At 38.6% G+C, this 25,944-nt stretch overlaps 1 protein-coding gene across 8 annotated transcripts in view; it reads left to right on the top strand.

Moving 5' to 3' along the window:
* Positions 1-25,944, top strand: part of PEAK1 (pseudopodium enriched atypical kinase 1) — a 124,910-nt gene that overhangs the window by 14,822 nt on the left and 84,144 nt on the right. The window contains exon 2 of one of the 8 annotated variants that reach the window (XM_074601049.1): positions 8,812-8,886. The exons of the other annotated variants lie outside the window; for them this stretch is intronic. The gene's annotated coding sequence lies outside the window, so the exon portion shown is untranslated. The remainder of the gene's footprint in view (positions 1-8,811; positions 8,887-25,944) is intronic. 8 annotated transcript variants of the gene reach the window in all.

Raw genomic sequence — 25,944 nt, 5'->3', positions numbered from 1 at the left:
ATCCTTTGTTTTAAACTGTCAGCCTTTCCAGGTTATTTCATCATCTGTGATCTCAGGAGGGTATTGGGTGTTTTGGTCAAACTAGACAATTCGTGAACTTTCAGCAGGACAGAAAGTATCTCCAGTACATAAGCTCGCTGAAGAGTCAACGTACAGAGGAGATGGTTGGCTGTATATTTTTTTCAAGCAAGCTCTCGTTTTTCTCAAGGCATATAAACCAGGAATTCAAGATTGGGGGATTAAAACATTGGAAAGTATTCTTGGCAAATTTATCAACTGTGAAATAGTTACAGGCTCTTATTTTTTAAATCTGAAGGTGACACTTTTAAGTTTAGTTAAGTTCTGTGCTTAGGGCTTTTGTTTTATAGGGTCTCTGGCTGTTCATGTGCTGTTTATATTAAAGCAGCTCATTTGTAGGCAATGCAGACACTTTTAGAAATGGTAAGATTGTGGAGACAGTTAATGGCTAAGGATAAATTGCACAGCTGTGGACACTATTTATACTTTCATATATAGAAAAGAGTCTGTATCATGAAATAGGCATTGCTCAATGTTGTGAGTTATTTTTCATGTTGTTTTTTTTTTGTTTGTTTGTTTTTTTAAATCTTGGTGAGGACTTGCCGGCTTCTAGTTTTACAGGTTAAAAAGTGTTAGCATGTCCATATCCAAGAAGAAAATGATTGTCCATTACCCATTAAGAAAATAAGAAAAGAACACTATATATTTAAGAAAGGAGAAAAAAAGGTAGATGGGCTGAAGTAAAATGTTTAAAAATCTTAGTGAGGCATTTTAGAAACTCTGCATAAGTTTTCTGGGCTGAGAAGGGTAGTTTCTAAACCTGCAAAGGGAAACTGTAAGAATTTAAATATGATCAAAAATGGCCAGGACTTGAGAGAAGATGAAGTGAACAGTAACTCAAGCAATGAGTTAGTTTACAGGTTAAGGGTCTGAAGCCTGTGCAAAGCATACATCCCTTCCAGAAGAAAGAAGTGTCCAAGCCCACAACTTTTTGTAAAAGAGCAATTTAAAGCAATTTCCAACTTTCTAAAATATGTAAGGAAAAATAATTATAATTTTAATAATTATATCTCAACCCAAGAGCCCAGAAAGGGAGAGCAAGTTGTTTGTTCTTTGTAGATGTGTTAACGATGGGAATCTCTTAGAAGTCAACTTTAAAGGACAAAAGGACAAACACAATTATAGGATGTGTAAAATGGAAATTAGGCACTGAGACAGAAAGGGAATTGCTTCAAAGATAAGAGGCTAGGATAAATTAAGAACTACCAGATACCATCTTCGAAATACTGGAATCTAATGTCTCTGACAATTACTTTGAAAAAAGTTCACTGAGAGAAACCATAGGAAATTGCAGATACTACATGGCTTTATGCTCCTAGTTTGTATGTCTTGCACATAAATTGTGGGTCATTTCAAGTTGACCCCTATTTTATTTCTGAAAAATTCCATAAAATTACTTTGTTAGTTGAAATATTTCTGAATGCTTCTACATTCTCTAGAGATTTAGTTGCAACATTGTAGTTTGTTCTCTTTCTCTCCCTTAATGCTCTAAAATCCACAAGCTTGTTCTGTCTCAGATTGCTGTCTCTGATGGGAACCAGGGGATAGGTTTAGTGGGTGAATTATGAAGTAATTTGATCAAGGGCTCAGAAGATACGATCTTTCCTCTCCTTTCTTCCCTTGTAATGTCAACACTGTGGTTTTTAAAAAATAATAATTTGCACGTATGCTCTGAAATTCCAACTTTGGCTCTAACTTGTCCTAAACTGTTACCACTTTGTTGGTGTTGATCTGATACGGGTTACTATTTGACAGCTCTTGTCCCTCTAAGAAACTAATTTCCAAATTATACATTACAAAAGTTTGATCAAAAGATAAAGCTTGAACTAATAACATGAATAACTTACTGACATCAAAGAGAAAATGGAATGGGGCAAAGCTGAGAGCCGGGAGCACTGATGTGTTCCCAAAATCTTTCCTGTGGATGACTATTGCTGACCACAGCATGCGCCTCATTACCACTACTATTTCTAAAACAAAATAAAAATATCTGGTTAATAAAGATTTCTTTTTCAGAATATTTGATGCTTTTTGAAGACTTTTATTTTTGATTCAGATATTTATGAAGTTCTTACACCTGCCAGCCACATTCCCTGAACTCGGTTCTGCTCTCTGTTGGTGCAGACTGATAAATTCCTTCTAGACCAAGTTGGTACCCATGAAGGGGGTATTGTCTCTTAGCTGTCAGTTATCCCTCAAGCACAGGTTACTTCCCTGTATCCGAGATGCAGAACAGAGCTGCAATACCTCTTAGCTGATTTCAGTACAGAGTGAAGCAGGTTAGTTTACATCATTGTTAGGGATTTAAATATCTTTAACTTGTTTTACTTTGCGCTGAAATGAGCTTGCACAGTCATTCACCACATTCTCACTGAGACAGTAGCGTGATAAATCACTCCATCTGACAAGAGCAAGTTTTTACTTCTTGACTGATACCTTCAGCCCACTCTCGAATGATGTATTTTTTTTTCCATTCTTCAGGTGACTGGTAATGTGAGAAAACAATACGTGGATGCAGTAGGAAAATCTGTCAACCCGATTCTTTAAGACAGAAGTTGTTAGGCAGAGTGAACAGCAGCTGACTGCGCCTCCTCGGTTTGACAGTATACCTCTACTGCATAAACTCAGAAATGTACTTCCCTGCTAGGTTTCTACAGTAGTTTGTTTTGAGAAGAATCACTTTAGTATGTTGCCATCATTTGAACGAGACTTTTTAGGAGATATTTCTCTTAAATGTTTAGATGGGTTTATACACGTCTGTCTGTTTCATTGCATATTTAGCTTTTTCCACTTTGCACACTTTAGTCCAAGAATGTGCATTCAGGAAGATCATGGAAGATTTCTGGCTGGCTCAGCAGCCTGACGGGGCCCTGCTGTGGAAAACCTGCATCCTCTAGATTCTTTTTAAATTGCACAGTGTTAAGTGATTTGTGATTCCAGTCTGAAAAGCACTACCACTACTTTAGACTTCTTGAAAGTGAGACAAATGTTTTTCTTATTGCTGCCATGTTATAGAACCATCGTATGAAATGTGCTGCAAATTTAGCTCATGACTTCACAGCAACGGCTATTTAAGTTTTACTGTCCTTCAGACACTTACAAAAAGGCAAATGCATCAGGTCTCAGTACGGTAGCAATTTGCTTCTGCTTCCTGGGGTGATAGGAGAGGTAAGATTCATAAATGGCAAGGTAAAAGCTAATTTAAACGTCTTTTATTACACAAATTGTTAGCATTACTCTGGTGACTATGTACAAATACATCAACAGGATAATCCAGCTGTAGTTGCCCAGGTCTCTGTGTTATCACATTGCAGTCTGGGCGACTCTGGCATGCAGAAACTTTTGATGATGAGCTCATCAGTGTTTCTTGATTTACTTGCTCTGAAGCAATAAGTGTGAATATTTATTTTGGACTTCTAGGTTTTTAAAACAGCCTTATTTTTTATGAAATATGCAGAATGTTGCTCACTTTCTGAAAAGACTGTAATATGAAGTGTGCAATAGCTAAAAGCCTGCACAGAATGACAGAATTTAACAAAATTTGGAACTTACTAGCAAAGGAAGGGATATTACCTTATATTTTACTGGTTTCTCAACAGTAATGAAATTGTGTGTGGTGTAGCAGTAGTTAAATGCAGACTGCACTGTTTCAAATGGAACAATAGTCTGGGGCACCAGGCTTTTACATTTCAAAAAGCTCTTCATCAGAGGAACAGAAAGGTTTTACAGATCACTTTGTATAGCCTTGGCTTGTAATGATACCTGATCAATCTCTGTGAAGACAAAATAACTTAAATATATGTGGAGTGGGAAATAAGTTCTTCATGAAAGTATTTCCTTCATAATTATTTTTATTAAATTAAGAAAAATAGAAATACAGTTGTAAAGAGGTTTTTTAATAGGATTTGGGGGGGGAATTTGAATAAAGAAAGGATATCACTAGTGATATAAAAGTGTAATTAAATATTTATGATACTGTAAAAATCATACTTTCCGTGTGCTTACACAAAGCCAAGCATATTTTTTTGTGTTTCTCTAGTGTATTTCTATTCTGAGATTTGGGGTCGGGGTAAATGAATGAGTGTCATGTGCGTCCAAGCTCTTAAGCCATGTTTTGCTCTCTTCCTGTTGTGCAATCAGTTTTCCCAGGAGTTTGTCAGTCACAGCAGAGCAATGTGCATTTACTCCCTGAACCCGGGTTATAACTGTAACTCTTGGGGTGTTTTATGATTCCCTTCTGGAAGGTACCTGTAGCATCATCATGTATAGTCAGTCTATCAGTATTCTTTGGAATCTCTTTTATCCAAGGTAGAAGGCATTGAAAGAATCATTTTGAAGAATACATCATGTGGAGAAAACATACTTTTCTCTAGAAGGATTGTGTAGGAGTTTAATACCATCTCAACTTGATGACTTCCCTAGGAAAAAAAAGTTAAAGCTGCAGATCTGAAGGAACAGGATCTATACTTTGATTATTATAGTAATATTTGGCTTTAAGCAGACAGACTAGCTAAATCTAGATTAGGAACCAAGCCCTTCACCAGTGCTTGATAATACTAATGCACTAGTGTTCTGTGATACCATAGTGGTTTTCACCTGAGAATGAAAACCCCCTCTGAAGTCTGACCAGCCTTTTAACCTGTGTTTAAAAGGAATAAATTATGTTAAGAGTTATAAACAGATTAAGAAGAGCTTGTGTGTGTTACAGTTTGAAGAATCCTACAGTTTACATAAAAATCAATGTTGCAAGATTGCAGTAAAACTTTCTTACTGCCTTGATGCTGAGCTCTTACAAGTAGACATGGAATCAAAGAGAATGAGTAGGAGGAGGATTGTTTTTATGACAAGCAACTGTTGCCGGTGAGATTCTTGGTTGGCATCAGAAAGGTAATTTCACTTAATGGCTATGATAAACTACAAATTACGTACATACAAAAATGTTGCATTAAAATAGGATACTGTCAAGTCCTGTGCACCTCTCGTCTTTTATCCCAAATATCTGTTTAGCTATCCAAAGTGTCAGAAGCAAGAAAATGGGTCCTTTCAAGGTTATATCTTGTCATGCTTGGATAATACCATTCAGAAGAGCCTAAACACAACAAATCAAAATCTGTGAAATGATGCACGGCTTCATGCTTCTGTAATTTTGAAGAAGTACATATAGATTTTCATTCTTCCATTCCAAAGAGCCCTTGAAGTATGTCAGGTATTTATAGCTTTGGATGTCTTACTTGTGCATGCGGGAGTTAATGAGTCACACCTTTTTCAAACAATTGAAGTGCTTCCTGAATAGTAGAGAAAACATTCCTTCCTCTGCTCAAGTTCTGATTCACATTCTGATTCACATTTGTTTGTTGTCATGTGGCAAACACCATTTGGTGTGTTTACTCCTAGGTCTTAATTACCCTGCAGCAGTATTTTTCTCTTTATAGATCTTATTTCCTTCCTTCTCTCAGCTGTAGCATGAAACAGCACCTAAATTAATCCAAAAATAATAGCCTAGTTCTTCCTTCCATCTTCCCTGCTCTCCCCAGCTGCATGCTTCTGCTTCTTCCCCTGTCACCAGCACCTGTGGGCCCTCCACTGAACTTGATTCAACTTGTTAAAGCAACAGAAAATTAATCCAGTGAAGAAAAGATGGTTTTAGCAATAGGTTTGCAATTCAAATTGCCGCGGTGAGGAGGCTCATAAACATTATAACCAACACAAAGGAGGGAGTCAGACTGGTACCAGGAACGTGGTAAGGAGGAGGGAGATATGCAGTATCCCTTGCAATAACAGCAAGCTATAAATGCTGCTCAACCATAACTTTTGTTAAAGATTTACGTTGCTTTTCATCCTTGAAAGAGCTCATCTGGGTCAGATGAACACAGGAGTGGAGCATGTGAGAAGGTAACAGAACATGCTCCAGGGCTGGAAGAGAAGGAAATAGCATGATCGTTTCTGGTTATTGTTAGCCGTGTAATCCTTTAATTGTTACCTGAATCTGCACCCTCAGTCTCAGGTTAGTGTTTTGGCAGACGTATTGCATAAGCTGTCTTAAAGAGTTGCCCTGCTTCTCCTGCCCCTCGTCTCTTCAGTTTGTGCTATGCCAGCACATGTACTCTTATAGCTGTGTCAAGAAATGGATCTCAAACTGGGAATGTGACAAGTGACGCTTATTTAGCTGAGTTACTGCTTACCCCAATCAGTTCAACCTGCGGCCATGCAGAAGGTTGTCAGCATCGCCAAGACAGAGTTAGGTTACATGGTTTTTTTCCTCTCCTTAGCCGTCTTGGCGTTCCCATCTGCTTATCACAATTTGTCGCCACCTTGTTTGTGCTGAAAACACATTCATAGGGCTGCATGGGAAAGCAGGCCATGGAAACATTGTGGGTGTGGCACCTAGGATGGAGGGTCAGGAGAAGGGGTGGAATCGGTTCGGGGGGTGCAAACACCCTGTTTGATAACTACCCCTTGCAACAACTTGTGTCAGTGGATGTGAGGGAGCAGCAAATCTGCAGAACAGCAGCAGCATGATTTGAGAGAGCTGAGTGGGGAGATGACAATGTTCCGAGTTGAGTTTGTCAAAAGAAAACATTACTTGTCCATAGTCTCGGATTATTTTTGTACATTTCTGATGCCTGTATTTGAATTAAACAGCTGGAGACGCAGTCAGTAATGTGTTGTTTAAAAATGCAATGAAACATTTATAGGCTAAATGAGCATTTGTGACAAAATCTAGGATGTGGTTAAAATAAAGTTATTTTCAGGACTTGGGCTTAGTGAAACAGCATGCTTTGAATTTTAAGTCCTGTGTACTGTTGTAAATGTTATCTGTCCTTTGCCTAGCACACTAGATCGGACCTCTCCAAGATGGTCCACTTTGCATGGGTTTTGTTACCCAATCAGTCACCGTTCTGTTCACTCCTCTGCCCTTTATTTATGCCTCTTCCTGTTTTCCCCCCTCTTTCCATACATACTTGAATGCAGTCTATTTCCCTAAATGTAGCTTTTCTATTTAAATGTACTAGTGGCACTTACTCATTATTCTCCCACACCCAAACAACATAGATTCGTTTCCCCTTTTGATATTTTTTGCTGTTGACTGATTACATTGCTGGTAGGGTTAGGTTAGGATTAGAAACCTTCTGCTTCATGAATTCCACAAGCTTCAAATTTTAACAGGCAATCAATACTACAGGCAGTTTTGCAAAATAATCTCGCAAAAACACTGGTAGGAAACTAGCAATCTTCCTCTGCCCAAAATAAACTAATGTACAAACCCAAAATTTCCCCACCACATCCTGCACAAATGTCTATCTTCACACACAAATAAAAATATTTGAAATGTTAAGAGATTCCTGTGGGTTCTTTAAATGAAATGACCTTCTCATGCTATCCCAGGTTTTAAAAAAAAATAATTCAAAACCCAAAACACTTTCTCTGAACTAGTCTGATTAGACCACACAGGTTGTAGTATGTATATTGTAAGGACAGTGATGGGTTGTGCTGTAATAGTTTATTAGAGAAATCTGGAGCAAAGCCATCTGTAGACTAGATGGATTAGGAGCGTGACAACTGGAAGCTGTTTCTTTCTGTCATCCTTCTCTACAGCATTTGAAAAAGAAATTGAAGTAATATCCCTTATATGTCAAAGTTGTGCCTTAAGGGAGCCGTTATGTTCACTCCTCTCTTCACACAGAGGCGAAATTTATTTTATAATCAAATGTTGTTAATGCAAGAAAAAACATCTGCCTTTTAATGCTGGAAAACATGAGCAGAATTTGTCTTCTGAGTGTATTGCAAGTGGTGTTGCAGTTCTGGAAAAAATCTTTTTTGTTTGAATTTTTGGATTTTAAAATAGTACCCCCCACTGTTCAAAATTTTAGCAGTTTTGTCTTGATGGAATTAGGAATATAACAGAAAAATATTTGTTTAATTCTGGTAAACTGAGAAAACTGCTTGTTGGAGTACCTTCTCACTTGTATTCTTCTACTGCATAGAAACAAAACTGAAACTTGCCAAACCATAATTCCTGTCTTCAAAACCGGTCTTCCTCCTAGGCTGCACTATCCTTCAGATAATTTTGATCGTCTTTATAGTATTTGGAATGGTTCATTTTTCACAGTGAGGTTGTAACTTGTTGCAGGTGATGGTTAGTCTTGCTTGTTTTGTATTATTAATGAAAATCAGAATAAAAAGCCTGCCTGCTTACCATCAAGTTCTCATAGGAGTTTTGACTCAAAAACATTTTGGCAGGATTATTTAGTGATTTCATTGTTATGTGCCAAATCTTTTCACTACATATTAACAAATAAATTTGTGATAGTAAATATCTGTTGACATAATGCACTGCAGCAGTTGTATTTTGGTAACTTTCAGTTCTTTTTCTTTCCTTCTTGGGTTGTTATATATGCACAAAATACAGTTGGGTTGTCCTAGATCCATATATTGATAACTTTAGTTACCACCTCCCTCCAGATGCTAAATTAGGTGTCATTTTCCATTTTCCCCCAAGTTCAGCTTAACTGATATGGGAGGTAGACTAAGTGAATCTGTTATCCTATTGACTTAGTCCAAACTCAGAACCACATAAAAAATGACCAACCTGAAATTCTGTCCCTTGTAATGACAGGAAAGTAATTTTTTGAGATGTACACTTTTGTGAGAGTCTAAGAAAAAAGGTACAAAATTTCTCCCCAAAAGAAAATAGTACTAGCTGTTGATTTTTTTTTTTTTAATTTTGTTCAGAGACCTACTCAGATCTGATCTTCAAAATTGAAAGCCAGCTATTAATGTGTATTCAAGAGACAAGCTGTTGCCAGGGTAAGAAAATTACTTCCATTTTTCTATTCAGGATGAAAAGACACAACGCAAAACTGAAGTGACCCATTTAAAACAGTATGAGCATTCTCTTTTTTCTGACTTTTACTTGGAGGGGAGAATTAAGTGGTTCTGCGAGAATTTATTGAATATGTGATCTGTAAATTAAACAACTATTCTTCTACAGATTTATTATATTCTAAATAAACTGGTATAATTCAAAACATACGCCATCTTTTTCCAAAAGCTTGGAATAATTCTTGCAAGAAATGTTTCCTTGGACCAAACCACCTACTGAACTTGATTGTGTTTGATCTCCGCATGCCAAATGTAAATACATATTTTATAGTTATGGATCAGTTATCCAATAGATTATACAGTAATGTATCTGGTATCTGTTCAGATGGAGCTTTTGTGATGTTGATTATCCTTTTGGGACTTACAGGGAAATGGAAGCGTGTGATGTCATTGGAAAATTTTAGGTAGAAAGATAAGACTTGGGGTGGAAATACAAGTCTATTTGTTCATGTTTAGAAAAGGTGGATAGAATTTTTCCAGTGAAAAATATCAGTTTCATGATCAAAATGATACACAAAAAAACTTTCCTAAGCTTATTTACACATTTTTTTTTTTCCCAACAGAGTTGAAATATATTTTATTGAACCTTTTAGCTTGTTTAGCATGGTGGTATTGCTTGGCATAAGCATAAAACTGAAAAGTGCTGTGGAATATTTAATTTCTTTGAAAATAAGTTTTTACTCCTCCCAGTTTGGGGCAAAAAAACCCAAGTTCTTGGAAAACTGAGATATTTTTTATTTTTTTTAACCATCTCTGTGAGTAGAGGATAGAGCTTAACTTCCAACAAACTTGCCCTTTTGTTCCTCATTTCCCCCTTCTAGCCTGTTCCCACCACCAGCATCCCCTTCTATTGCACCCAGTGTATCCATCCCACCCTGGCCTTTTGGCACCTCTCCCAAGGAGGAGGCAGCAGGGCTGTGGCTGGATGGAGCTGCACACGCAAGACTTGTTTGGCTGGCCAGGCGATTCCTCAACTTTGCCAAGTCTTCCTCAGCAGTGTGCTAGCTTGGCTCTTTCTGCCTTTACTAGCTGGTACCTTTTGCAAAATTTGCAGATTTTACGATGCATTTGTAGTCCTGACTCTCCCTTTATTTTTTTTTTGGCAGTTGTTAAGGGAGGACACATAGCAACAAACTTCATTTTCTTAGAATACTAATACAGACATGTGATTCATATGAAATTATTACAATGGAGTAAGTCTTAGAATTTATTGAAAATAGGTTGTTATATTATGCCCAATTCAAGTTTTTACTTAAGAATTATCGTAATATTTGGAAAAGTGTTTTCTCTAAATATGTTTCTATGGTCAGAAATAACTTGCAAAAAAGGTCAAATGACATGCTAGGAAATTAAAGTTGCCTCCTCTGTATAATCCTGATGTGAAGTAATATTAAAAGCATGAAGCTGTTTACAAGTGACCATCCCAGAGGTACTTAACCGTGTTCAGTACATGCAGTTTCTTCTGTTAAGCTGACTTTAGGCAATACTGCCAAAGACAGGGGGTCTCAGCAGTATTAGCACTTGTGCAGATGTGACCAGCTGAATCAAGTTTCTAATCTGGCTGGATATTTTCTCATGTGGGGGATTAGTTTCCAGCCAGATTAGGAACCATATCTATCCAGCTGATTACACAACCCACGAGCACTTTCATCAGCTACAGCTGGGAACACATGGCTGAAGAAGTGGAGAGGATAGTGCCCTCAACCAGAAGTGCAGATTTTTATCTTGCACAGATTGTGAATCTACACCTTAAAAATGTTTTGTTAAGATGCTGATGGGCTTAGAAAGGCTCAGCTGCTTACGTACTTTTTGAAGACAAAGATTCAAAAGCTTGTCGCTTTAAACATATTTAAGTATGCAGTAATAGATCATTTTGAAAGTAAGTATTAGTATTACTGACTAAGTTCAGATATTTCATAGAATCATAGATTGTGTTGTGTTGGAAGGGACCTTTAAAGGTCATCTAGTCCAATCCCCCTGCAGTCAGCAGGGACATCTTCAACTAGATCAGGTTGCTCAGAGCCTCATCAAGCCTGGCCTTGAGTGTCTCCAGGGATGGGGCCTCCACCACCTCTCTGGGCAACCTGTGCCAGTGTCTCACCACCCTCATTGGAAAGAACTTCATCCTAATGTCTAATCTAAGCCTGCCCTGCTCTAGTTTATAACCATTGCCCCTCGTCCTATCGCTACATGCCCTTGCAAACAGCCCCTCCCCAGCTTTCCTGTAGGCCCCCTTCAGGTACTGAAAGGCCACTATAAGGTCTCCCCGGAGCCTTCTCTTCTCCAGGCTGAACAAGCCCAACTCTCTCGGCCTGTCTTCATAGGAGAGGTGCTCCAGCCCTCGGATGATCTTCGTGGCCCTCTTCTGGACCTGCTCCAACAGGTCCGTGTCCTTCTTGTGCTCAGGGTTCCGGAGCTGGATACAGTACTCCAGGTGGGGTCTCATGAGAGCAGAGTAGAGGGGGAGGATCACCTCTCTGGATCTGCTGGCCACGGTTCTTTTGATGCAGCCCAGGATGCGATTGGCCTTCTGGGCTGCGAGTGCACATTGTTTGCTCATGTCCAGCTTTTCATCTACCAGTGCCCCCAAGTCCTTTTCTGCAGGGCTGCTGTCTATCACGTCATCCCCCAGCCTGTGTTGATAAGGAGGGTTGTCCCGACCCAAGTGTAGGACCTTGCACTTGGCCTTGTTGACGTTCATGAGGTTTGCTCCAGCAAACCTCTCTAGCTCATCCAGGTCCCTCTGGATGACATCCCGTCCCTCTGGCCTGTCGACCGTGCCACTCAGCTTGGTGTCATCGGCAAAATTGCTGAGGGTGCACTTGATCCCACTGTCTAAATCATTGATGAACCTGTAAACATGTTTTCTGCCTTTCCAGGGTAAAAAAAGCTCTGTCATTAATATTTTGTACACTGCTGTATTCATACTACATAAATGTCACTCAATTTTTAGCTTCAGATTAAAACTTTGGTACCGAGGTAGAGACTTCTAAGATAGTAAGAATTAGAGATGGTGGTATAACACAGTAAACTGAAATATGGTGGATTAAACTGTAATTTTGTTTTCATGGTTCCTTTTATTTTTTTGAGTTAGATAATTATACCTTAAGATCTAATCTGTCATTCTAGATTCTTCACTTCCATTTCAGTTGATTGTTCAGGTTCATGTTAGAGGACTTATTTTAAGGAGTGCATGGGGAGGGAGGAGACAAGATGCTGGTCATAGTGGCACCACTTCAAGAGCTATAAAGCTGTTCCTGGTTTTTATATTTTCAAGATCAATTTTTAAAAATTGCATTGGTTTCTGTTCCTCATTCCTTAGGAAAGCACTGTTTAGGCTGGATTGGCACAGTAAGGTTTTGGGTCAGCTCTTTTCACTACTTGGCATGTCATCTTGCCGTGGCATACTCTGGTCTCAGCATTCACTTGCTGTGCTAAATAATTGAGATTATGAAGGTACTGAGTACTTCCTCCATCAAGCAAGTAGTACGTTTTGTTTAGGTCCTTACTTATTGGTCCTTATGCATTGAACTTGAAAAGCTTCAATGTGCAAAACACTGTCTTGTCCTGTTGAATGTTATTCGTGTTTTTCACTGGGGATTGCTACAAAGACATTTTTTAAATGTTAAACCTACAACAGGTAATTAATCTTTTAATAGTAATACTGATTTTACTCTCCAGCCCCTTTGAGAAAAGATATCTCATGGCTCTTGAGTAGATGCTAAATCTGAGACAGTGAGTAGTGTGCTTTAATTAATCTAATTGTGAAATAAATTTTGCCCTCTGAACTCGAATACTTTTTTTTCCCCCATAGTAGTTGATCTCGAAGATTATTTATTTTTTCGTTGCTCGTGATACGCTTTTAGTCAAAAGTCTCCTCTAGACCATGTCCATCTACAATCTTCATTGCCGTCCTCCTCATCCTGCAAGTCACACTCCAGGTAGCACAGTTTAGATAATATCTAACACACAGAAACTCCAGCCTATGTTCAAGTAGGAGCTTGAACACAGTAATTACTTGGTTTTAGCCTCTAGTGAGCTTTTTCGCTAGGAATACCAGGAATGAAAGGAACTACCTAGCAGGCAGATCAAAACTGCGCATCTTTTGAGATCAAATACTTTTTTAATTTTTGTATTTTACTGGAATAACCACTTATGTTAAGGTTTAAACATTGACGGTTTGCACACTCGGGAAAGGTAGGTGATTTCATGCTGTACAGAAAGGCAGAGGATGCTAGCAGTGTGCTTTTTCTTCCTTTAAAAATACCTGTACAGGATTTCCCTATGAGCTTGCCTAAATACATATCCACAGAGAAATAAGTGGCTGCTGTACAGAGTGATGAGAATTTAAACAAAACATTGGTAGCTTGTTAAAAATCTCCTCTGGAGAGTGTAGTTTTACGCTTCAGTAATATCTTTGGGTTGTTGATTGCTGCAGTGCTTCCGATTCTTACTTCGAATGTGCTAAGAAAATGATGCTGAATTGTGACAGTGTACCCCAGTTTTAAAAGGATGTCCTGCTTAAGGGAATATTCATAGAGTTTAATAAAGTATTATTCAGCTTTAAGGTTTATTTTTGGAGATTTGAATTCAGGAAATGGCATTGTTATGCAAGAACTGGAGCAGCTAAAAGGAAAGGAGATTAATATACTAAGACTTGGAAGGGGGAAGCTGAGGTTGGAGGATTTTGTTAGCTCAGACGCTGATTTTCATATTTAAGAAACTTCCTGTAAAACTTTTTTCTTTTTTTTTCTTTCTTTGAAGTTGAATAGAGATTCAGGATCAAAAAGATGCCATTGATGTATATAAACTGAAGATGTTTCAAATCTTTGTGCAGAAATTGTCTGGCTTATTCAGGAGATCTGGGCATGCTTCACTCCAGGCATTTCTTTCCAGGGACTCATTAAAATGAATGCACAAGTAGTATGAGATCGTTTTTATTCACCTACATTATTAACAAAATAGAAAGTTGGAGTGATTAAGCCATGAAACTGTAACTGTCCCTCAGGAACACCTCAACAATTGTGCCTCAGAGTGTTTCCTATTTGATTTCAGTGCTTTCTTCAGCAGAGGAAAGAGGTAGCGGTACAAAGATGAGCTTTTGTGTGTCTACAGACAGAAAGACTGGCATTTGCAGAAGGGTTTACATTATGTGTTGTGTTTAAAGTGGAGGATTTAACATTGAGGGAGCAGTTTCATAAAGATGGCAAAAAATAGAAAATGTCAACATTTTGTAAGATTTTGTGCCATAAATTATATCACAAAATACCATTCCAGATTCCAGTATAAAAGATCCGGTATCTCACGTATCACTTTCTCTTACTACTGAGAAAAGTGTAGCATTACAACTTTGATGTTATGTTCATTTTCCACCAGGGAAGAAAAATCTCTTTGAACAGAGGAATGAGTTTTAAAGGAGTAAAACTAAAGAAAACTAACCTACAGCAATGAAGTAACTTAAGATCCTCAGGGAGTACATACCTTCCCCTCTTACAAAAAAAACCAAAACACTGCGACACAAAAAAATCCCCACCGTTTTGGAAAGAAAAATACAGACCGTCAATAACTTAATGAAGGAGATATCTAAATGAATGTTAGTATTAAAAAATGCTGACCTGAAAGCCAGTTGAAAAAGTAATTTGTATGCGTAATCTTTCTCACCTTTCTCTACAAGAAAGCCTGGGATTCTTCAGGGATAACTTACATTCTGTATTCTGTATGCACCTTGTAAATTAACGTCTCTGTGCTGTAACTTTCCAGACAATAAACGTGCGTACTGAACCCTATTTTCCACTGCTGTTGAACTCAAAGAGGCACCTTCTGGCAGTTTGGCAGTTCCTAGAGAGTAGCTGAAAGCACCGTGACCTTTGTCGTTATATAGTAGCATCTTGGTAGCCTTTGGAATACATGAGCTGTAAAATTATGCCTTTTCTGTGTGGTCTGTAGTCAAAATGTTCTGACGTGTTATGGAGGAGAAAGTTGTTCTAAAACTTTTAAGTGTCTGAGATGAGGAGTACATGTGAAAAATAAGGCTCATAACGGCACAAATCCCTTTGGAGTAATATGCAAGCTGGGAAGGTGAAACGTTAGATACTCCGGTGCATACTTATACTCTGCTCCATGTAAGTATATATGGTTTGTGTCTTTCTTGACTACATATAGCACAAAAATTGCTGTTTATATGGCCCATTACCGTATGTTGGGAAGTGTCTGACAGGACTGTGTTGTCTTTTAGATTTTAAATCAAAATTTTTATAATGGGATATGCAAATAAAAATTACTGAGGGCTGAGACTTTGAGGTAAAAAAGCCCAAATCTTTCTGAAATATTGATTTAGAAAATTCAGGATAGCATTCACATGCACAAATATGAATCTTTGAAGTGTTAACACAGATCAGCTCAAACTTGCAGATAGCAGATCTTTAAAGACAACAATCTGTGGAAAAAACAAATGGGTTAAGGCAGCTCATCTTAGTAGCCTAATTAAAAAAGAGCATTTCTAGGCTAAACCTTTGATAACTGTAATTCCAAGAAAAGCAACGATTTTTTTTTTTTTTTGCTCATTTAAACTTCATTGCTGTTAAATAATACTTCTCGGTTTTCTACTGTTCCTTCTTTAGAAGTGTATGTTTCTTTTGGCGGGTAACTACGCTAGAAAGCTCAGGATAGTTTGGTTATTTTGGAGGAGCTGGAGCTGTTTGAGAAGATAGGAATTTCTGTTTAGAATGGAAAAGTGATCCTAATGGTCTCTTTGGAGACAGAATGGTCTTTCAAAAATTAGAAAAGCACTTTTCTGTGGAAAAAAAGGTTTGTATGTTGAAACTGAAATATAGTGTGTGCTAAATATGTATCCAGATAAATTCCACTAGTTACTATTCTGTGTGCTACTTTTGATTAACAGTAACCTTAAAGATTTCTTAGTGTTCACGAAAGCAAGGTTTGTTAATCTGGCAATACTTACTTTTCTTACGGTACTTACATTTTATCCACTGTACACCAATTTTGTACATTCGTCCGTCCGTGAGGAGTAACAGGGGGACTGTCTCAGCTGAGCGGTGGGGAGCACTGGTGGGAGCCTGACTTCCAGCTACCGTGAGCTTCTGACACACTGCAAATCATCCAGAGCTACATGGGGCAGGGGGCACTTAAGACGAGACATTTTGGATGAACAAATTTAAGTGTAGCCACTAGTTTAAAGACAATGATGAATGGAGATTAGTAACTTTTTTAAAAATAAAAATAATGTTTAATTAGCCAGAATCCTGTGGGTCAGAGAGTGATATTTATAGGCTGAGGCATTCAGTTGTGTTGCACTGCCAAACTAATATATACAAATTTATATTTTGTAGCATTTAAGATTTTATGCGTAATGAGCTTGATAGAACCTCATAAAAGCCAGAAGGAAAAACTGTATTTCTTAACAGGACATCTTTTTATTTTCCTTCCATGAACATATGTTGCTAATAACTAATCTTCAACGTGTCCCAGATCATGCACTGAAATAATAATTTTGCCCCATCGGATCACCTTTCTTCTAAGATGTTTTTCTTAACTGCCTGGAATCAGTTGGTCTGAGTTTAATTAAGTTTAAGTGGATACACTCTACTTGCAAAAGAAAATTTAAAAAGATACTACCTATTCATTAATCTGTGTGTCCTGTTCCAAAAGAGTATGTGATACAAAACCTCAGCAAAACTTCCTGTTTACAGGAAGATAACCATTATTCTTTTAATAATCTGCATCAGTACTCACTATTTTAAAGAACTTATAGTTATACCTTCCCTGTTTTATTTCAAGTTTCTTCTGTTTTACAGTTTTGAAGTGACATTTTTTTCTCCTTGTAGCCCCAAAATGTTATCAAATAGCCTGATCAGTTGTATTATGACATGCTGTTTAAAAGCCTTAAATGGAAGGTAAACTTTAGTGTGGTAAAAGAGAACTTTAAGAAAGAACAAGCGTCATACACAATTAGCTTTGAAAAGGCAGTGTAGTGCTGTGGTTCACTGCTTGTAATATAAAGTGACGTGAGTAAAGGGGTATTTTATAAAAAGGAAATTGCAATTAAGGAAATAGCATGTTCCTTAATTTCTGAATGATCTACAGTAAAATGGTGTTCTATGTCCTGCTTTTTGAAGGAATATAACAGGTATGGGCTCTAAGGCACATCTGGTTTTGAAGTATTTTTATCCTAGATCATATAGTAATTCTGCCCATTGATTTTGTAGGTGGAAGGGAGACCTCGCTAGTTATGTAGGTAAGGAAGGGAAGGTACAGTATTTCATATAAAATGTCTGAAACAAATCGTCGTCTAAGACCCATGGAATTAGGTGCATATGATTAGTCTAAATGGAGCGAGAAATGAGGCGGAGCAGCAGAAGCTCCCATGCTCCGGTTCCTACGCCTATGTAACAAAGCCAGTGGGAGAACACAGCACCTCCCTCCTTTCCCACAGAGTATGACTGGGTGTTCCAGCCAGCAGCTCTAGCATTGAGCTTATCTAATTTAGGAGGACTTCAAAACAGAAGAAAGAATATTATAAGTATGGGATCAGATGCAAGCAGAGATTTAACTAGATAACTTTTCTCTGTAGGCAAACCATCGTTACTAGTGAGTGTTTGCACAGAGCGAAAAGCAGTTTTCTAGAAGGAAGGTGTATGTTCATAGCAGGAGACACCACAAAACTAAGCAACTTGTATAAGGATTGGTCTTGTTGTTTTTTAGACATACCCTGCAGTCCTGGCCTTAACAAGTAGGCCTAGCTATTGCATAATAATTCTTCTTTTCCAGATACTCTTACCAATCACTGTGTTGCCCTTTGTAACTAACACCTGGTGGGAATATGGATCACCCTTACGGCCAAGAACAGAGCTTGAGTGTGTAATCCCAGGATGAGTCTATTTCCCCTCTCCTGGTTCTCTATATTCTACTGTCAAAGGGGGAGTATTTGGTGTTGAATGTGAATTCTGTCTCTGGGCTTACTTAACCTGTGTACAGCACTGGTATTTTATTCTCTGTCCGACCAGACTAGACCTACATACTGTCTCCTTAAAAAGGCAAATTTTTAAGATCTTTAGCATCTGCCATATTGAATAAGTTTCAAACCTTTTTGATCTAATTATCAACAGTGCAAGTTTCTAAAGGTTCCTGATGTTTTGTCTCTAATAATGTGGGCTTTTTAAGATGGATAATTCTTTGGCTGAGAAGTTATTCCACAGAAGAACATTTTAAGAACATTTATTGACTGATAGATCATAATGGCTTCTGAAATGCTGTATCTTGGTTTGGTCTGGAAATCTGAGTAGATATCAAATTATGTTTGTTTGTCTTTTGGGATAAGATTAATGAGTCTTGTAAATTATTAAGGACTATGCTCTCATCTTCCAGACCTTATTTCTCTGAATAGGCACTGTATGCTAAAATCTACTCATTAGTAGATGAACTGGTAGCTGAATGTATTTATTATTGATGACTTGGTGGGAATTTCCCTGTCTGAAGAAGGATAATAGGCTGATAGAAATACTTTGCATGGAAAGGTGATGTTAAAAGATTTGCCGTTTAGTGCATTCATTTCTGAAGACCCGTTTGTTTGATGGACTTGTGCCATGGGGTATACAGTATGAAAAGTCATCACTGGGAAGTAGACTGAATCTTGTCTTGCACCCCTCCTACTGTTCTTACAGACCCATGAGATTTTTATTAAAACACAGATATAATCTGAATGTATAACTCAGATATAATCTGAAGCGTATTCCTGTAAAAGCAGTACAATTTTATTTAGCATATTTTCATCAATATATTGTAATTTCTACCGCTGTTTTACCACACAAAAGCGGACTGTTAAGCAAAGCTAATCAGTGAAGCAGAAGAGAGTCCTAGATTGCAGCATGGCTACTGTAATAGCCTAGGTATTACCAAAATCAGTTTCAAAACATTATTGCCAGCCATAAGGCAGAGGAAGCAGGCATTATTCTGACTGAACTCATAATCCTTGAAGCTTGAATCTGGTCTTAAAGATCTATTGAGACAAAATTTCATTATTATGTATCCCATTAAGAGAATATATTACTAGTATATGTAGGATAACTTCTCTGCTAATGTACAGATTTAAAATGTTTTATGAAAATAAATCAATACCTTAAAATGAAAACCAAACCTCAGAATGCCAATTTCCTTTAAGACATGGCTTGTTCAGCATGATTAATGACTTTTGGTGGTATATCTCCACTTAAACCTAGCTAAATCTGGACTGCCACAGTCTTACTGTGTGACATGTCCTGTATCCTTCCCACCCCACTGTCACACACTCAGTCCCTCTGGCTCCTTGTGGTGGCCCTCGAACGGTTTCCAGCTCGATCAGCTCCCTGGATGGGCTTGCCGTGGGATCATGCGAGCATCCCTGTACCTACACAGGAAGGGGCAGCAGCTCAGGGCAGGGCCGTGTCAGCCCAGATTAGAATTGATTTAAAATGTTGTAGAGACACACCCTTTCAAAACATCCCTCATTTGGAATATATTATCTTCAAGTTTCCGCTGAGCCTGGAAGTTTCTCGTTGAAATGGATTTTAGATTAAGCAGAGAATTTGCAAAACAATAGGAGGGAGAAAAATTGTAGCCTGAGTCACAAGCATGGGACCTTCCACTACTGTGTATGCTTAGAACTGCTGAAATCCTGCAGATTAGTTAACAGAATAACTGTAGTTTCCAGCATGTAATCAGCTACTCTGTCTATTGTACTTTCAGTTTGTTGGAATAAAAGAACCAGTTCAGTCATCAAAACTTAGTATGAAACTCTGTAGTTTATGAACAACTTTTTTGAACAACATAGTTTAGATGATGTGCTGAATTAAATGCTGATGTTTCTGTTAAACGTTTATTGTTTTTATATGTTGTTGTTTATGTCTCAACATCTGTGACATGCCAGGCACATCACAAACCACAAAAAAAGTGTATATTACTTTGGAAATTCACAATGTAATGACTGATAAGGGAAAGGGAGGAGGATACAGTCTGTCATGGCATTTGTTTTAAGTGCCAAATAAAAAGTGGGGCAATTGTAATAGAATATTGGATGGGGTACAAGATTTGCAGGCCACCTGCACTGGCTAGAGGGACCTGGCAGGTTAAAACAATGAGGAGTGTAAGTGGTTCAGAGGTCACTGAAATTGCAGATGATTTACCTGAGTGTGAAGAAATTAAAAAAAAAAAAAAAAAAAGTGGTATGTGGAATCAGTCATAACTCTGCCACAGCTACAGTTAGAATAAAATCAAAATCTGGAGAATCAAACTGCTTTTTAGCTGACTGTTGACGTATATCCCGACCTTTCAGTTTGAAACATGAGCTTTCTTAGTTACCATAGCACAATAATACTGACTGTGAAATGGAGTTAAGTATTTTTGCAATTGCTTGTCTTTACCACTTTGACATTTAGTGACAAAATCATAGGAAAACAAATATTGCTTTGAGGCAACAAAGTGGCAGTAAGTATCTAACAGATGTGGGGCATTTTGGTTGGCCTTTGTCTGGTTTTCCTTGTCAACCATATTTATCATTGAGAAACTCAGAAGTTTTCTGCCGAGCTTCTATAACATTTTGATGATGTCAAAATGTCTCACTGGAGTAATTTTAACATTGAGGTTCAGATGAGACTGTAGAGGATTTCTGCCTAGATTTATTGCTCGATCATTTCCTAAGCCTCCAGTACCTCTTATCTGTAAGCTGTCAGCATGCAAAACTCTGTGGCAGTTGGCCATATGGACTTTCTCAGAAGCAGGGACCATGGAAATGCCAGCCTTCTGTCTGAAGGCTAGTCTGAACTGACTTTTGAGGACTGGGAAGGGTTTCTTACAGCTTGGCTTCCAGGCAGCTAGCTGTCCCCGTTGTCACAGAACCACAGAATGGTGGGGTTGGAAGGGACCTCTGGAGATCATCTAGTCCATCCCCCTGCCAGAGCAGGGTCACCCAGAGCAGGTTGCACAGGAACACGTCCGGGCAGGTTTTGAATGTCTCCAGAGATGGAGACTCCACCACCTCTCTGGGCAGTCTTGCCTAGTGGACTGTGGCAGTCGTTGGAAACTTGGGAAAACCTTCCATTTATGGGACTTGATGCCTGCTGGTGTTTAATGGCATCAGATGACAAGCTCGTTGCTTGCTGTAGCAACTGCCAGGACGTTGCTTAGCTCTTAGCTTGGCATCCTTGAGAACATACTTGCAAACACCAAAGCATGTTGTCTTCAGAAACTAAATATAAAATTCCACACCCATCCTCTTCCAATATCACTTTTAATTATAAATTAAGACATTTTCTTAAACTCAGGTGTTTAACCGAATTGGTATTTCTTTTCATGAATTTTCAGAATAGTGCCATTCAGCAATGGCATTATTCACAAGAGCTTTTTCTCTTTGTACGTTTGAGAGGATCATGTAGCCAAACTTGGAATTTAGCAAAATCTAGAAATGTTTCTCTGCATTGAGCAGTAAATAATTGCTTTGGATAACTTTACGTGATACCATTCTGAAGACTTTGATGTCAGATAGTATATCTGCATTGGCAAAATGAAATGTGTTTAAATTTTCTTTGGAACGTAGCATTTTTGTGACTTGTGGAGTGCTTAAAAGCTATCATCTCAATATTTAACCACTTAAATACTTCCACTCAGAATCTGCTCCCTACTCATCATTATCTCCCTCCCTTGCTTTTAATGTTATGTTGCTCTTTCCCATTTCTTAATGTTTCTTTAGCTTACCTTGTGGGAGCAGAGAAGGCAAATTAAAGCTAGGCTTATCTATGGTGGTGCTGCAGCCTGGTCATGCCCCATTTCCCATCTTTTCCTGGTCATTCATTTCCAATTCTGCGCTGTGTCCGGTGTTGTGCCAGCACATGTGTTTGTGCAGCCGCCTGGTGAACCGAAGCAGGGAAGTGATTCAGCTGGAGAAGGAAAAACCCTGCCAAAAAAGACCAACTGCCAGCATAAAGCAATGTTGTCTTGGGTGGTTGGGCTGGCATAGGAACAAACAGCTGGGGGAGAAAAGGTAGGAGGTGTTTTAAGTTTGGTCTTCTGCTGAAAAAAATGATTATGGAGCCACAGCCTAAAAATTAAGGTTTTGCCTAAAAATAAGTTATGCAAATTCAGAAGAAAAAAAAAAAAAGCAGCATGAGCAGGTTTAATTAAAAATGATTGTCACTTATTAGTGCATATTCTTGTTTGTTTCAAATTCTTGTGTTGATCTAGCCCAGGTCAGTTCCCTACTAAGTTAAATTAAATCAATAAAGTATTCTTGAGTAAATAAAGTGTACCCACACCAGCGATGCTGATGAGGCTTAGGCAAACTACTTGATTGCTGAAGTTTACTTCACTGAAACAAGGTTTTTCGGTGCGATTTCTGTAAGCCAGCATGTTTGCAGGTTGCAGCCTTTTTCAGGAACTCTGTGGAAGTTGGTACTTGACATGCAGGTGTGTCGGTCCCTGGCTGAGCTTTGTGCAGCCCATGTATACTGGGGCCGGCCAGCTGAACCATACGAGCAGGTTTGCAGTGTTCGTATCTATGAGCACATTGCTCCATTGGCTCAGCTTTGGGTCTATCAGGGCAAATGATGAGGAGAAGGATTCCTTACGGATCAAGTATTCGCTGTCAGTTTTTTCACTTTTCATTTTTCTCTAATGCTAGAGACAAAGTTGCAACTTCAGTCGTTTGTGTGCTTGCACTACTGCATGGCTGGTAGATAACAGTGATAGAGTTAAGATAGATGTAGCAACTCAGAAAGTATTCTCAAAGCGAAGTTATCTGTAAAGACGTAATCCAATCTAGCAGCTTGCTGCTGCTAAGGAAGTTCCTGAGCCCTTCCCCTTTTTCCCACCCACTTTGGTGCTACCACCTCAGATCTTCCTTGGTGCTTCCACCTCCCATCTTTGTCAGCTGATTTAATTCACTCGCTCGGCAGAACATGAACCTGGCAAGAGCAGATGGTTTTCTGCTGTGTTGGGAATTGATGGGCACAGAAGAGGAAACAGAACCGCGTGGCTCACAGTGGAGGCAGGGCAAGGAGTGAATCCTCAGTCTTTCATCTGTAATGACGGCTTTGGGTGACTTCGCTCTCCACGATACAGGTAACGCAGATAAGGAGCGTTGCTTATACCATTAACGCTGAGTATGTGTAAGGTTTCTAACTATAGGCCTTTTGTTGCAAAGGCTGTCTTCTGTGCTGTGTCACCTGTAACACTGAAACAAAGCTGGGATTCTGTTAGCAGTCCTAAAGTTACTGGAATTAAGTGATTTTATACGATAATTAATGGTAATAATTAGGAAAAAGCTATTGGTATATTACACTAAGGAGGAGCCCAATTAAGGTTGCAGTCAGCTTTTCTGAAGTGAGAAAGCAAGCCAAGATGTGTAGTTATGTTGGCAAACTCTTTGAAGTCCAGATAACCAGCAAAACTTGAAACAGGGATGCTCAGTTTGAGGTTTTGTTGAATAACAGCATAGAGGAAAAAGTGGTTATTACAGGGTATGTTTATTACCTTTATTCTGCGTGACAGAGAATTCACTGTTCAGTAGGCTGCTTTAGCACAAGAGAGGCAGAAGTCTCCTCATGGGGACTGTCGCCTGCTGTGAAGGGTGAGCAAGCCAGCTGCCGAGTTCCAGGTCAGGCAGCATGCCCCTCTGCCCAGTTGCTCTTCCAGGGCACTGATGGCCTAAGTGACCAGCGCCCAAACTGCTGCGCAGCAGGTGATGCTCTGGCCGTGTGGTAAACCAGATCAAGACACTGGTTCAGGTTTAAAATCTCTATGAAAGAAATGAGAGAATATTCACATCACAGCTTTTTCCATTGTTTGGCATCTTTTACTGTTCTGTGCTGTGGGAGTGGGCTCCATGCACCTGCCTCTCCTTGCTTGTAGCCAGGGTGTTAGTGCTTACATCTCAGCCCAGGAGCTCCTGCTTCCATTTCAGATCAGCAGAATGTAATTCCAATTTGTTTCTTTCCCCTCCATCCCCTTGTTTTTCTCTGTCATTTTTTACTGAAGGCACACATGGTGCATAGCAAAGCTGAAACACAACTGTAAGCTAGTGCATAGCTTGTCATTCCAAGAGGAAAAAGTGCTTTCCCTTTAGCTTACAAGCCAGTAGATTGAGGACTTTTTGCTGAAAGCAGGAAGGACTCTAATGCATCTTCTGGATACTTTTTGCAATTGATTTTTATTGTGAAGCATGAACCTCTAGTTTAAGCATAACTTGTGAAACTCAAAGAAGTGTGTGTGATGAGCAATGAAGTAGACACACCTGACTCTTGGTTGGGTAGCTTTGTCACTCTGCTCTTTGGATTGTCTTTTTCTGGGGAGCATGTTGTGATAGCATTAGCTATCGAGGCTTCTGTCTTACGCCTTTCTTCTCTCACACATAGATGTAAGCTTCATTAAACTTTATTAATTGTGCGTCCTGTTACAGCCAACAATTTTCCATTGTTTTTTATTCCTACAAGGGAGGTTCTTAAACCATAGTCAGCAAAAACATATTAAACAGCTTCTCTTTAAATGCAAAGTTTGACTATGTGTAGCAGTCTGTGTGAAACCAAGTGATGTTTTAGGTCATTTTACAAACAAAGTTTAGGAAACAATCCTATCCAGGTCAAGTTCCCTCTCAGCCCTCTGGCATGGAGGAAAATGCTGACAAGTGGGATGCTTTTATTCAGAGCGGTATCTGGTAGAGGAAAAAGAATGTCAGTTCAATATGCATACACAAATTTTTAAGTACTGTCTTCCTCAAAGGTCAAGGAATAATAAGTTTGCGTCCCTTGCATAAGGAAATTCACCTCCAAATTTCTGAAATTAGAAAGTGAAAGAGGATTTATGGTTACCTTAGTATACATTTCTAAGTATTTTTACCCTTTAAGTAGCTATTTTCACAATAGCACATTTCCTGCCTATATAAATTGTGTAATGCTCAAGACTCTAAGCCTAAAAGAAAATAATGGAAATTACTGTTTCGGCCATACTTCTCAGCACCCAGCAAGCTCTAATGCGTGTATGTGAAAAAGATAAAGTGAAAGGATGCTACAGGAAACCAATCAGAGCTGTTAAGCTGCAGCAATACAAAACCATTGGTATTTTAAAGAAACGGTTAAAATAAATTCCTGTTGGTTAGTGCTGCACTATTTGAAATTACCCTAGGTTTAAAAGAATAAAGGAAAAATAATTTTAACCATCTCATTTGGTAGAAAAATGACCTGCAGATGGGGTTTGGGAGAAGAACAGGTGGCAGATTACAGTGGGAAAACTGTGGCAGAGCAGCAGCTCCCAGTTTGATCCATTGATGCAGAGTGGGCAGTGGAGAGATGTGAGGAATTTCCCACTGCAAACCTTGCGGAGCAGCAGTATAACACACTCGTCATATTTCCACTGCCTCCTGGGGTATTGTAGTTGTTCATGAAGTCATATGCCAAAAAGTTTTAACATATCAGAAGTGTTACATAGTGTGCAAATATCAGTGGGTTTTCTCCCATTTATGTGCATATTTTCAAGTACAGTCATATGTGGAAAACCCGGCATTTCTTCCAGGCTTGTCCTGCTTTGATCTAGGGCACACACCACTTCCCTAGTTCCCAGTGTCCTGAAATGTATTTAGTAAATATTGGATTTTACTAACACTTCATATAGCCTACTGAAAGTGCAAAAATTGATTTATTTTTTTTTTAAAAACCTCATAACTCTGCCAAATTAGAGGGATTTTATGAAGATAGCAAAAATTTTACAGCCACCAAAATTCAATTATAAACTGAATTCTGAAGCAGGAAAGCTCAGTTGTGATAACGGCAGCACTGGAAAATCTTTTTTTCCTCTCCTCTACCTTACTCTTGGGAAAATGTGAACTATACTTGCTGCAACCTAATAGCAACAAAAAATTGAGATTGCTTGGGCAGACTACAAAATTAAAATATTCTCATGAATGACACCTGCAGGTAGTTTTTATTAAATAATGGAAACCAACAT

The sequence above is a fragment of the Larus michahellis genome, chromosome 9 (assembly GCF_964199755.1).
Source record: "Larus michahellis chromosome 9, bLarMic1.1, whole genome shotgun sequence".
Classification (NCBI taxonomy): Eukaryota; Metazoa; Chordata; class Aves; order Charadriiformes; family Laridae; genus Larus; species Larus michahellis.
Note: the sequence above shows the minus strand (reverse complement) of the source record. Positions and strands in the feature narration are given on the sequence as shown.